The sequence below is a fragment of the Arachis stenosperma genome, chromosome 6 (genome assembly GCF_014773155.1).
Source record: "Arachis stenosperma cultivar V10309 chromosome 6, arast.V10309.gnm1.PFL2, whole genome shotgun sequence".
NCBI lineage: Eukaryota > Viridiplantae > Streptophyta > Magnoliopsida > Fabales > Fabaceae > Arachis > Arachis stenosperma.
Window position 1 is genome coordinate 75,932,246 of NC_080382.1, and position 15,452 is coordinate 75,947,697.

Below are 15,452 nucleotides of genomic sequence, written 5' to 3' on the forward strand. Positions count from 1 at the left end.
TCCGTTCGCGTATATAGGAGCTACCCCATCATCCGGTAGTGCCGGCTCATCAGGCTGTGGAAAGTCAGGGATCGGCTCAGGGGAAAAATCCCACTCTGGTGGTATCACAGGTATGTAGTCACCAGCTAACTCGGGCTCATCAGGAACGATAGGCTCAGGTTCCACCTCATTCAAAGGTTGCGCTGGTATAGGGTGCTCAGGGTCATCAGGAAAAGGATGTACAGGTACGTCAGGATGTAACCAGGATAAGGGAAAGTCGTAAGGAGATAGAATGTAACATCCCGCATTTTTGAAAATCTAAATATAAATAAATTGTGATTTTATCTTGTTAAGTTTAAATTTTGTAATTTTAGAAATTATTTTGTTAGAACTAATTAAATAGATTCGGAGATAGTTTTATTTTGAATCAATTAATATTTTAAAGTAATCTTATTATAATAAAATATTTTGTATAATTTTAGTAATTGAAAAATTAGAAAGGATTGTATAATTTAATTCAAGTAACTTTTATTCTGAGAAGGTTACGTAATGTTCTTTCTAGTGGAAATACCCTGACTTAAGCAAGGTATTTTGCTGGAAGAGCTGGCACCCAGGCTAGCTTAGACTCTATACTCGCCTAGTCCCTCTAAACTACTAAAGCGAGGGAAAGTACGTTCTAAGTCTTCAAAACTCCAGTCAGGTGGAACGTCACCAAAAGTAGGACATCATCTGCTATTCCTCTGCATGATCAGACATTGCCATAGGACGTCCCTCTGGTACCTCATCAAGTAGCCACACAATGGGAGTCTCGTACACAGGATTTAGGTTAAAGTGCGCATACGAACGGGGTGCAGACGTTGGCTGGTCTCATGGTATATACGTATAATCGGAGAACGATATTCACCCTAGACTCAGAAGACTATCTAGAGCAGGATCCTCTTCGCAGAACCATCATCAACGAACTACGGTAAGGTACTCTTACTTCCATCTGAAGGGGAAGGGAGAGAGAAGGGGTAAGAACTGGGGAGTTCTTAGTAGGGTCGGGGTTATTAGTTATATTCATTTATTTGGGGTCGATTAGCAGGCAAATAATAGAATATAGCGAAGCAGTAACCAAAAGGTAAAGATAGAAAGAGAAAGTAGAGGCAATAAAAAGCAGAACACAAACAAAAGAATACAAGAAAATAAAACATAGAAATAGCATACAAGCAGACAAACACAAAGAAATAGATCACACACAGAAAGGAATGCAACAGAGAATGATGCGCAGACAAGAATGATGCATGTCTAGTCCTAGTACAGGCCATGAGCTCATGTGTCGGTTAGCACCTGCATTCCCGACATTTATCCGGTCACGAGTTCCCGATTTCCCGGATACGATTTTCCGTTCAAATAAATGCGCATATAATTATTAGCAGCTCTATTGAGACAGCCTCTGCGTTCTACTCGCAGGAAATATTCTCTTGGGAACTGAAGCTTGCTGCAGGTATCCTAGTTTCCCTACAGAAGCTCTTGTGAACGGAAAATTGCTGTAGGTATCCTAGTTTCCCTACAGAAGCTCTTGGGTTGCCTCAAGCAACAGATCATCACATAATCATTCTCATTATCATCATTCATCATCATTCTCATTAATCATCATCATTTTCACATTCTTATGCAGTACCTCTTTCTTTCTCTGTTCAATCATTCTGTACAAACTTTACATCTTTCACTTTTACAACATCTTAATTCAAACCATCTTTATCAAATTACTCTTTTCTCTTGATCTCTTTTCTCTATTCTGGTTACTCTGTTCTCTGTATCTCTTTACTCTGCTCTGGTTACTCTTTTCTCTGCTTAACGTACGTATTTAAAGCTTATGTAAATCTCGGTATGAATAGTTTGCCTGTCCCAAGTATAGGTTCATTAAGTCTATACTGAAACAGTTTAACTTTTCATACAATACCTAACCCTAGTCGCAACTCAAGGACTAACTATGTTGCCCTAGTTCGTTCACTAATGTCTGTCTGCTTTTCTGTCATTAAAACTTTACAGACTTTTCCTTCGATTTTTATCTTTTCTTCAACTTTTTATCTTTTATTTATCTTTGCCTCACTAATATGTTCTTACCACTCCCTAAGTGTTTTATGAAGGTAATTATGAGATTCTGCACTTAAAGTTGTCTTTCTAAAGCTTTTACAGAAAACTGCCTTTTTCGTATTATTTTATTATTTTTATTAAAATATTATTTTTAATTAAATATTATTATTTAATATTTTATTATTATTTATTATTTTATTATTAAATTTTCGAAAATTAACTTACCTTTTACTTTTAACCTTTAAAATTCACTTTTTATCACCCGTAACTTTTAATATTTCTACTTTAACCACCCTAACTTTAAGAAATTACCAAATAACCCCTTAAACACCAAAATAATTACCTCCTTGCCCTTTCTAAGATCTAAAAGGTGTTCTTCAATGTTCTTCACCACACTCAAAGTGTTCTTCATGTTCTTCATATATTCTTCAAATTCTTTTTCTGTTTTTACCCGTTTTTCAGTCTTTTCAGCAACCGATTTTTACTATAATTCATAATAAATTAGCAGCCACTAAAACCCCATCTTTTCTACATGATTTCATCACAAATTGAACCTCAATTTAAGCCTAGGGTTTCGTTTTTCCAGCTGCCCCAAGAACATGAACATAAAACTTGAATTTCATCAAATTTCATCAAAATTTCACCAAATTTTCACCAAGAGTCAATCATATATGCAACCAATTTTTAGCACAGCCAAATAATACAACATTCACACATCTCAAACACAATTAATCAAGATTAATTTCGTGACACCCTACCTGGTTTTGCTGCTCTTAATTCAATCAAACTTTCAGGTGGTCCTTAAGCACTTTTTCTTCCTAAATCACACCAAGAAACACATATTTAACCATGTTTCCATGAAACCAAATCAAAAGAGAGATGGTGCAGCCAACTCACCTTGATCCCAGCCTTGATAAGTCATATGATCATGTAGAGAAAGAAGAGAGGATCATTTTGGTCGGATTGGAATTTTGATTTGAGTTTTAGTTCAGCAGAAATCAAGCTTTGAAGATTTGGAACTAAGAACTTTTCTCTCTTTTTCTCTCTACCTATTTTCGGCCACAAAGTGAAAATGAGCCAGCCTTGGGGGTTTTGGGGGTGTAGGGTGAGTTGTGATTGGTTGGCTTGGAGGTGGATTAAAATAATATTAAAATATCTCAGGTGTATAACTACTAAAACTAGGTATATCGGAACACTTGCAAAAACATCTCTAAAAATTATTTTCTGAGCTACTAGCATAAATGACACTAGTAACATATTTAGTATAAGAATAAGACATGAATAATGATGCCTTGGCATCGCCAAAGTCATCAGAGAGTGCTGGTGCTAAACTGCACTAGTAAACTGTGAACCCGGTTAAACCGATTTTCTGTTTTTAACTAAAACTGACCAGGTAACCTTATAATATCATTCAAGAAACTTTTATTACTAATATAATGATAATATTACCCTATTATCTCTCTTCTCTCATGAATCGAGTCCGGTTCGTCAAACTGAGACTATCTACGAAAAACCGGATCAAAACTCCTAATCGATACGGTTCAAAAACTATGTTCTTCGTAACTGCATTATCGAGCTTGCCCCATAAAAAGTTCTAGCTTAAAGATGACATAATGACAATGAGGATTGAGATACTTGATGATATATCAAAGGTTCTCCTAGCAAATTGTAACGACCCAATTTTCAATATGTCTAGATCATACCGGAAACTGAGCGCTACCAATTTGTCTTCCTAATTATTATCTATTATTTATCATATGAGCCTGATTCGTTGTTAAAAACGTAGTTAATTTGCGGGGTATATATTTTTTTTTTTGAAACCATTTGGGTTAATAGACAGAATCATTTATAATCAATTCACAAGTAATAACAGATAAAACAGTTATAAACAACCATACAAAAATACATCACAAGTAGTTGACAACATTCATTTATCCAGCCTTTGTTAGAGTATAGACCTTTAGTTAGAACACCCCTAGATATAGCTAAATAATATCTATATACATATATATATATATACAACATCCCAGGTCCTGACCTGCTCAAGAAGTCCCTAAGCTGGCACCCAGGCTAGCTTAGACTCTATACTCGCCTAGTCCCTCTAAACTACTAAAGCGAGGGAAAGTACGTTCTAAGTCTTCAAAACTCCAGTCAGGTGGAACGTCACCAAAAGTAGGACATCATCTGCTATTCCTCTGCATGATCAGACATTGCCATAGGACGTCCCTCTGGTACCTCATCAAGTAGCCACACAACGGGAGCCTCGTACACAGGATTTAGGTTAAAGTGCGCATACGAACGGGGTGCAGACGTTGGCTGGTCTCATGTTATATACGTATAATCGGAGAACGATATTCACCCTAGACTCAGAAGACTATCTAGAGCAGGATCCTCTTCGCAGAACCATCATCAACGAACTACGGTAAGGTACTCTTACTTCCATCTGAAGGGGAAGGGAGAGAGAAGGGGTAAGAACTGGGGAGTTCTTAGTAGGGTCGGGGTTATTAGTTATATTCATTTATTTGGGGTCGATTAGCAGGCAAATAATAGAATATAGCGAAGCAGTAACCAAAAGGTAAAGATAGAAAGAGAAAGTAGAGGCAATAAAAAGCAGAACACAAACAAAAGAATACAAGAAAATAAAACATAGAAATAGCATACAAGCAGACAAACACAAAGAAATAGATCACACACAGAAAGGAATGCAACAGAGAATGATGCGCAGACAAGAATGATGCATGTCTAGTCCTAGTACAGGCCATGAGCTCATGTGTCGGTTAGCACCTGCATTCCCGACATTTATCCGGTCACGAGTTCCCGATTTCCCGGATACGATTTTCCGTTCAAATAAATGCGCATATAATTATTAGCAGCTCTATTGAGACAGCCTCTGCGTTCTACTCGCAGGAAATATTCTCTTGGGAACTGAAGCTTGCTGCAGGTATCCTAGTTTCCCTACAGAAGCTCTTGTGAACGGAAAATTGCTGTAGGTATCCTAGTTTCCCTACAGAAGCTCTTGGGTTGCCTCAAGCAACAGATCATCACATAATCATTCTCATTATCATCATTCATCATCATTCTCATTAATCATCATCATTTTCACATTCTTATGCAGTACCTCTTTCTTTCTCTGTTCAATCATTCTGTACAAACTTTACATCTTTCACTTTTACAACATCTTAATTCAAACCATCTTTATCAAATTACTCTTTTCTCTTGATCTCTTTCTCTATTCTGGTTACTCTGTTCTCTGTATCTCTTTACTCTGCTCTGGTTACTCTTTTCTCTGCTTAACGTACGTATTTAAAGCTTATGTAAATCTCGGTATGAATAGTTTGCCTGTCCCAAGTATAGGTTCATTAAGTCTATACTGAAACAGTTTAACTTTTCATACAATACCTAACCCTAGTCGCAACTCAAGGACTAACTATGTTGCCCTAGTTCGTTCACTAATGTCTGTCTGCTTTTCTGTCATTAAAACTTTACAGACTTTTCCTTCGATTTTTATCTTTTCTTCAACTTTTTATCTTTTATTTATCTTTGCCTCACTAATATGTTCTTACCACTCCCTAAGTGTTTTATGAAGGTAATTATGAGATTCTGCACTTAAAGTTGTCTTTCTAAAGCTTTTACAGAAAACTGCCTTTTTCGCATTATTTTATTATTTTTATTAAAATATTATTTTTAATTAAATATTATTATTTAATATTTTATTATTATTTATTATTTTATTATTAAATTTTCGAAAATTAACTTACCTTTTACTTTTAACCTTTAAAATTCACTTTTTACCACCCGTAACTTTTAATATTTCTACTTTAACCACCCTAACTTTCAGAAATTACCAAATAACCCCTTAAACACCAAAATAATTACTTCCTTGCCCTTTCTAAGATCTAAAAGGTGTTCTTCAATGTTATTCACCACACTCAAAGTGTTCTTCATGTTCTTCATATATTCTTCAAATTCTTTCTCTGTTTTTACCCGTTTTTCAGTCTTTTCAACAACCGATTTTTACCAAAATTCAAAATAAATTCCCAGCCACTAAAACCCCATCTTTTTCACATGATTTCAACACAAATTGAACCCCAATTTAAGCTCTAGGGTTTCGTTTTCCAGCAGCCATAAGAACACACATTCATAGCTTGAATTTCATCAAATTTCATCAAATTTTCACCAAAATTTCAACTAGAATTACTCATACAAACAATCAATTTCAAGCACAGCCAAACCATATCATAATCACACAACCCAAACACAATCAATCAAGATTAAATTCGTCAAACCCTACCTTGATTTGCTGCTCCAAATCCGGTTACTCTTTGAAGTGTTCTTAAAGCACTTTTTCCTCCTAAAACACATCAAGAACAACTTTAAATCCAAAAACTCCCAACTGACCAAATCTCACTCAGCATGTTAGGAAGGTATTTCTCACCTTAGAGTTGCTGGAAATTAACGTTACTTGGCCCTCAAGTCAAGTTAAGCATGATTCCTAAGGAAAAACATCAAGAAAACACATGTTTACATGGTTTTCCTTGAAAACCGAATTGAAAAGGGAGGGAGACAGCCATCTCACCTTATTTCCAGCCTTGATAAGTCACATGGTTATGTAGAGGAAGAAGAGAGGATCATTTTGGTGAAATCGGAGTTTTGATTTGAGTTTTAGTTCAGAAGAAATCAAGCTTTGAAGATTTATGAACCAAGAACTTTCTCTCCTTTTTCTCTTGGTGATTTTCGGCCACAATGAGCAAATGAGGCAGCCTTGGGGGTTTTGGGGGGTGTAGGGTGAGTTGTGAGTGGTTGGCTTGGAGGTGGATTAAAATAATATTAAAATATCTCTGGTGTACAACTACTAAAACTAGGTGTATCGGAACACTCGTAAAAAGATCTCTAAAAATTATTTTCTGAGCTACTAGCATAAATGACACTAGTAACATATTTATTATGAGAATAGAACATGTATAATGAGGCCTTAGCATTGCTAAAGTCATCAGAGAGTGCTGGTGCTAAGCTGCACCAGTAAACCGTAAACCCGGTTAAACTGATTTTTTGTTTTTAACTAAAACAGACCAGGTAACCTTATAATATCATTCAAGCATTTTCTAATACTAATATAATGATAATATATACTATTATCTTCTCTCATGAATCGAGTCCGGTTCGTCAAACTGAGCCTATTTACGAAAACTAGAATCAAAACTCCTAACCGATACGGTTCAAAAACTAAGTTCTTCGCGATTGCGTTATTGAGCTTGCCTCAGAAGAGGTTCTAGCTTAAGGATGACATAATGACAATGAGGATTGAGATACTTGATGATATATCAAAGGTTCTCCTTTTACCGATCCTCCGGAGTTCTCCGTATCTTTAGAAAAGATCTCACGTACTCGAAAATTAGGGTTGTTACATTCTACCCTCCTAAAAGAAAATTTTGCCCTCAAAATTTCAGTTACCTAGGAATAGATGTGGGTAATTAGCTTTCATCTTATCTTCCAGTTCCCAAGTGTGCTCTTCTTCTCCTCTTGGTTCCCATGCTACTTTGACTAAGCAAACAGTCTTGCCTCTTAGCTGCTTATCACTTCTTTCTACGATCTGAACTGGTGATGCTTGATATGTCAAATCATTTCGTAACTGTACTGTCTCTGGTTGTAAAACGTGACTCTTGTCGGGAATATATTTCTTAAGTTGCGAGACATGAAAAACATCATGAAGGTTTGATAAATAAGGAGGAAGGACTATTTGATAAACTACTAGACCGACTCTTTTAAGTATTTGGAAAGGATCCATGTATTGCGGTTAAGCCTTTTAGTCTTAAGGGCTCTACCTATTCCAGTAATCGAAGTTACTTCTAGTAAGACACGGTTTCCGTCACTAAACTCTAAGGGTCTACGTCTATTATCGGCATAGCTCTTTTGACGGCTTTGTGCTGTCTGAATCTTCCGACGAATCTCCTTTATATTCTCAGTAGTTTCTTACACTAAGTCTAGACCTAAGACACTAGCTTCTCCATCATCATTCCAACACAATAGTGTCCGACATCTTTTTCCATAGAGAGCTTCATATGGTGCCATCCCGATACTTTATTAGAAACTGTCGTTGTAGATGAATTTGACCAAAAGCAAATACTTATCCCAGCTGCTTTGGTTGTCTATCATACATGATCGTAACATCTCTTCTAACGTCTGGATTATCTGCTCTGATTGTCCGTCTATCTGAGAATGGTATGCTATACTCGTGTGCAATTCTGTTTCCAACGCTTTTTAAAAAGCTCCCAAGAATCTAGTAGTAAACCTTGAAACTCGATCTGGGACAATTTACGAAGGTATCCCATGTAGTCGTACGATTTCTTGAATATATATATTCATTCCAGCCTTTCTGAAGTATAGTCAACTCGAATCGAAAAGAAGCACGCCGACTTTGGCAGCCTGTCCACAATCACCCAAATGGCACTACGTCCTGTTGAGGTTCTTGGAAATCTCGTGATAAAATCCATAGTAATCTGCTCCCATTTCCATTGTGGTATTTCTAAGGGTTGCAGGGTTCCTGACGGCTTCTGATGTTCCACCTTCACCTACTGGCAGGTTAAACATTTTGAGACATAATCAGCTACTTCTTTCTTTAAGTCCGGCGACCAGAACATTTGTTTCGAATCTCGATACATCTTTGTCATTCCAGGATGCATAGAAAGTCTGCTTTGATGAGCTTCTGTAAGAATCTTTTGTTGCAATTCTCTAGAGTTAGGCACACAAATTCTGTTCTTGTACCTCCATAGGCCACTACGATCCTATCTCATAGCTTCTTCAGCTCTGCAAGCAATGGTGACATCCGGTACGGTGCTATGAAAATCGGTCCAGTTCCAGGTACTAGATCAATGCTGAATTTTATCTCTTGCTGAGGAAGAAACTCAGGTATGTCGTCCAAGAAAACATCAGGAAATTCTTTCACCATTTGGATTCGTTCTAAGCTTAATTCACTATCAGTCGAGCTAGCCGCTAACAGAACGTACCCCTCACAATCACTCCCGCCTAAGGTAACTCTTACAGAATTCAGATATAAGGTGTGGGACAAAAATGGTTTAGTACATAGACTATTAGATGGAATAACAGCAGTTCTTTTAAAATAATCAAAGAAAACATGATACTTAGATAACCAATCTAATCCTAAAATAACTTCTAAACCAGATGGAGATAAACAGATTAGATCGTGTATAAAAGTCCTGTTCATAATAGCGAGTGGTACTTGCAGGCACACTAAACTGGTCAAAGCATTTTGGGATGCAGTTGTATGGAAAATCAAGTAAAAATTCAATTTAAAGAAATATAATCCTAACTCGTGAGCAATAATTAGAGAAATAAAGAATGCGATGCACTCGAATCATACAGTACAGTTAGAAATCGATTCTTGACATAGCCTAACCTTGAATGAGGGTGTTCGATTGCACAACATTGTCAATAGTGATAGCAAACACTCGTCCTTGTTGTTGAGTGCTAACTGGATTTCGAGTAAATCCCTTTGGACAATCCTTGGCAATATGTCCAAGTTCTCTACAAGCATAGCAGTTAGGTGATCCAAACTGGCAAGACCTGTTATCATGCTCTTTTTTGCATTACTTACATGCAGTGTTTATGTAAGCCTGATGGGCTCGTTTACCATTACCTTGCCTTACTTTATCTCCATTCTTACCCATAGGGCGATCAGTAATGTTACCAACTTGTAGGTTCTTACACTGCCGTATGCCACGTGCTTTAAAATGCACACTTCTCCCAGCTATCTGATGATTGCTAAGACGCCTTGGTGGAAATCCTTGGCAACTCACTTTAGCCACAGTCACTTTCTTAATACATTCTTCCACTAACTTGCTCTTGTTGACTAATTCGGCAAAATTACGTATCTCCAGCGAAACTATTGAACTCATCAGATCAACATAAAGGCCTCCTTCAAACTTCAAGCACTTCCATTCTTCAAGGTCAGCAGGATCCCCTTGACAAATCTTGGAGAAACAACACAAGTCATCAAACTTACGGGCATACTCAGCAACAGTTATATCCCCTTGTTTCAACTGCATAAGCTCCATCTTCCTAGCATCTCGTGCTGCTCCCGGAAAATATTTTTTATAAAATTCGTCCCTAAAGATATCCTAAGGAATGTCATTTTCATTCTGTTGTAGCAGTCGCTGTATCTCCTGCCACCAGTACTCAGCTTCTCCCTCAGGCATATAAGTAGCAAACTTCACGAGTTGTCCTTCCGGAACATGCTGCGCCCTCAGTGATCATTCAATACCTCAAAACCAATTATCAGCGTCAGTCGCAATGAGTGTACCCTTGAACTTAGGCGGATTAACCTTTAGAAAGGTCGCAAGGGTCATAGGTCTTTCAGGATGCCCTAAGTTGTTCTCATCGTTTCCATTATCTTCTCCGTATCCATTCTCGTCCCCATTTCTCATTCCGAGACGTTCAACAGCCCTAGCCGCTCCTACAGCAGCTTCACGCACTACTTCCGCCACGTCGTTCATGTTAGCCATAAACGTTTCCTGTTCCCTCTCGTAGTTAACATTAGGAATTCCTTCCCTTACGCCTTGTCTCTGTGAACCCATCGTGGTCCCGTTCACACCAAATAATCATTGTTAAGGTGATCAGTCTTAACACTTCAAGTCAAGTGTGAACATTCCCAAAATGAAAACACAGAAACAATCATGCAACATATATCACTGGGATATCCTATACGCATGAGACACACAACAGAGTATGCAATGAAGCATAGTCAGTCCACTCCCCAGGCTCTACTGGGAACGAACTGCTCTGATACCAAATTGTAACGACCCAATTTTCAATATGTCTAGATCATACCGGAAACTGAGCGCTACCAATTTGTCTTCCTAATTATTATCTATTATTTATCATATGAGCCTGATTCGTTGTTAAAAACGAAGTTAATTTGCGGGTATATATTTTTTTTTGAAACCATTTGGGTAATAGACAGAATCATTTATAATCAATTCACAAGTAATAACAGATAAAACAGTTATAAACAACCATACAAAAATACATCACAAGTAGTTGACAACATTCATTTATCCAGCCTTTGTTAGAGTATAGACCTTTAGTTAGAACACCCCTAGATATAGCTAATAATATCTATATACATATATATATATACAACATCCCAGGTCCTGACCTGCTCAAGAAGTCCCTAAGCTGGCACCCAGGCTAGCTTAGACTCTATACTCGCCTAGTCCCTCTAAACTACTAAGCGAGGGAAAGTACGTTCTAAGTCTTCAAAATTCAGTCAGTGGAACGTCACCAAAAGTAGGACATCATCTGCTATTCCTCTGCATGATCAGACATTGCCATAGGATGTCCCTCTGTACCTCATCAAGTAGCCACACAACGGGAGTCTCGTACACAGGATTTAGGTTAAAGTGCGCATACGAACGGGGTGCAGACGTTGGCTGGTCTCATGGTATATACGTATAATCGGAGAACGATATTCACCCTAGACTCAGAGACTATCTAGAGCAGGATCCTCTTCGCAGAACCATCATCAACGAACTACGGTAAGGTACTCTTACTTCCATCTGAAGGGGAAGGGAGAGAGAAGGGGTAAGAACTGGGGAGTTCTTAGTAGGGTCGGGGTTATTAGTTATATTCATTTATTTGGGGTCGATTAGCAGGCAAATAATAGAATATAGCGAAGCAGTAACCAAAAGGTAAAGATAGAAAGAGAAAGTAGAGGCAATAAAAAGCAGAACACAAACAAAAGAATACAAGAAAATAAAACATAGAAATAGCATACAAGCAGACAAACACAAAGAAATAGATCAAACACAGAAAGGAATGCAACAGAGAATGATGCGCAGACAAGAATGATGCATGTATAGTCCTAGTACAGGCCATGAGCTCATGTGTCGGTTAGCACCTGCATTCCCGACATTTATCCGGTCACGAGTTCCCGATTTCCCGGATACGATTTTCCGAGTTTCCCGATTCCCGGATACGATTTTCCGTTCAAATAAATGCGCATATAATTATTAGCAGCTCTATTGAGACAGTGGTGCACGAAATTGTGATCACTACTTTGTCCATATTCAAATAATCCCCGGTAATGGCTCCAAAGACTTGGTGCTCAATACCATGGCATAAACACAACTTCGCACAACTAACCAGCAAGTGCACTGGGTCGTCCAAGTAATACCTTACGTGAGTAAGGGTCGATCATCCACGGAGATTGTTGCTATGAAGCAAGTAAAGATGAGTACAGACTCAAATGTATGATGGTGATGAACGAAAATAACATAAAGTAAAGATAGAGATACTTATGTAAGCAGACTCAATGTATGATGGTGATGAACGAAAATAACATAAAAGGTAAAGATAGAGATACTTATGTAATTCATTGGTAGGAACTTCAGATAAGAGCATGAAGAAGCCTTCCCTTCCGTCTCTCTGCTTTCCTACTGTCTTCATCCAATCCTTCTTACTCCTTTCCATGGCAAGCTCGTGTAGGGTTTCACCATGTCAGTGGCTACCTCCCATCTCTCAGTGAAAGCGATTGGCATATGCCCTGTCACGGCATAGCGGAATTCAGCTGTCGGTTCTCGGTCAGGCCGGAATAATATCCATTGATACTTTTGCGTCTGTCACTAACGCCCCGCCTGCTAGGAGTTTGAAGCACGTCACAGTCATTCAATCATTGAATCCTACTCAGAATACCACAGACAAGGTTAAACCTTCCGGATTCTCTTGAATGCCGCCATCAGGTCCTGCCTATACCACGAAGACTCTGATCTCACGGAATTGAATAGAAACAATAGTAATTGCATTAATATCGAGGTACAGCAGAGCTCCACACCTTAATCTATGGTGTGTAGAAACTCCACCGTTGAAAATACATAAGAACAAAGTCTAGGCATGGCCGAATGGCCAGCCTCCCAAAGAGGGTTCAATCCTCAAAACATGATCAAAAGATCCTATTTATAGAAAACTAGTAGCCTAGGGTGTAAGAGATGAGTAAATGACATAAAAATCCACTTCCGGGCCCACTTGGTTGGCTTGGGTTGAGCAATGAAGCATTTTCGTGTAGAGACTCTCTTGGAGTTAAACGCCGGCTTTTATGCCAGTTTGGGCGTTTAACTCCCATTTAGGTGCCAGTTCCGGCGTTTAGTGCAGGGAGGTCAGAATCCAACAGCATCTGCAGTCCTTTTTAGTCTCTGGATCAGATTTTGCTCAGATCCCTCAATTTCAGCCAGAAAATACCTGAAATCACAGAAAAACACACAAACTCATAGTAAAGTCCAGAAAAGTGAATTTAATTAAAAACTAATAAAAATATACCAAAAACTAACTAAAAGATACTAAAAACATACTAAAAATAATGCCAAAAAGCGTACAAATTATCGCTCATCACAACACCAAACTTAAATTGTTGCTTGTCCCCAAGCAACTAAAAATCAAATAAGATATAAAAAGAAGAGAATATGCAATGAACTCCAAAAACATCTATGAAGATCAGTATTAATTAGATGAGCGGGCTTTTAGCTTTTTGCCTCTGAATAGTTTTGGCATCTCACTTTATCCTTTGGAATTCAGAATGATGGCTTCTTTAGGAACTCAGAATCCAGATAGTGTTATTGATTCTCCTAGTTAAGTATGATGATTCTGAACACAGCTACTTTATGAGTCTGGCCGTGGCCCAAAGCACTCTGTCTTCCAGTATTACCACCGGATACATACATGCCACAGACCATAATTGGGGTGAACCTTTTCAGATTGTGACTCAGCTTTGCTAAAAGTCCCCAATTAGAGGTGTCCAGGGTTCTTAAGCACACTCTTATTGCCTTGGATCACAACTTTATTCTTTCTTTTTTTTCTTTTTCTATTTTTTTTTTCGTTTTTCTTCTTCTTTTTTTTTCTCTTTTTTTTTTGTATTCACTGCTTTTCTTGCTTCAAGAATCATTTTTATGATTTTTCAGATCCTCAGTAACATGTCTCCTTTTCATCATTCTTTCAAGAGCCAACATTCATGAACCACAAATTCAAAAGACATATGCACTGTTAAGCATACATTCAGAGAACAGAAGTAATGCACCACATCAAAATAATTAAACTATTATAAAATTCAGAATTCATGCAATTCTTTCCTTTTCAATTAAGCACGTTTTATTCAAGAAAGGTGATGGATTCATAGGACATTCAACTTTAAGGCATAGACACTAAGACACTAATGATCATAAGACGAAACATAGACAAACATAAGCACTAATTTCGAAAAACAGAAGAATAAAGAACAAGGAAATTAAGAACGGGTCCACCTTAGTGATGGCGGCTCTTTCTTCCTCTTGAAGATCCTATGGAGTGCTTGAGCTCCTCAATGTCTCTTCCTTGTCTTGTTGCTCTCTCTCATGATTCTTTGATCTTCTCTAATTCATGGAGGAGAATGGAGTGTTCTGGTGCTCCACCCTAGTTGTCCCATGTTGGAACTAGTTCTCTAGGGAGGTGTTACTTGCTCCCAATAGTCTTGTGGAGGAAAGTGCATCCCTTGAGGCATCTCAGGGATCTCTTGATGAGAGGGGTCTCTTGTGTACTCCATCCTTTCTTGGTGATGGGTTGTCCTCATCAATGGGGGTATCTCCTTCTATGTCAACTCCAACTGAATAACAGAGGTGACAAATGAGATGAGGAAAGGCTAGCCTTGCCAAGGTGGAAGACTTGTCCGCCACTTATAGAGTTCTTGGGCTATAACCTCATGAACTTCCACTTCTTCTCCAATCATGATGCTATGAATCATGATGGCTCGGTCTAGAGTAACTTCAGACCGGTTGCTAGTGGGAATGATTGAGCGTGAATGAACTCTAACCATCCTCTAGCCATGGGCTTGAGGTCATGCCTTCTCAATTGAACCGGCTTGCCTCTTGAATCTCTCTTCCATTGTGCGCCCTCTTCACATATAACTGTGAGGACTTGTCCAACCTTGATCAAAGTTGACCCTTCTTGTGTAAGGATGTTCATCTCCTTGCTCATAGGCAAGTTGAACGCCAACCTTACACTTTCCGGACTAAAATCCAAGTATTTCCCCGAACCATAGTAAGATAATTCTTTGGATCCGGGTTCATACTTTGATCATGGTTCTTTGTGATCCATGCATTGGCATAGAACTCTTGAACCATCAAGATTCGACTTGTTGAATGGGGTTGGTAAGTACTTCCCAACCTCTTCTTCGGATTCATGGCGGATCTCCGGATATTCACCCTTTTTGAGTGAAAGGGGACCTCGGGGATCACCTTCTTCAAGGCCACAACTTCATAGAAGTGGTCTTGATGCACCCTTGAGATGAATCTATCCATCTCCCATGACTCGGAGGTGGAAGCTTTTGCCTTCCTTTCCTCTTTCTAGAGGTTTCT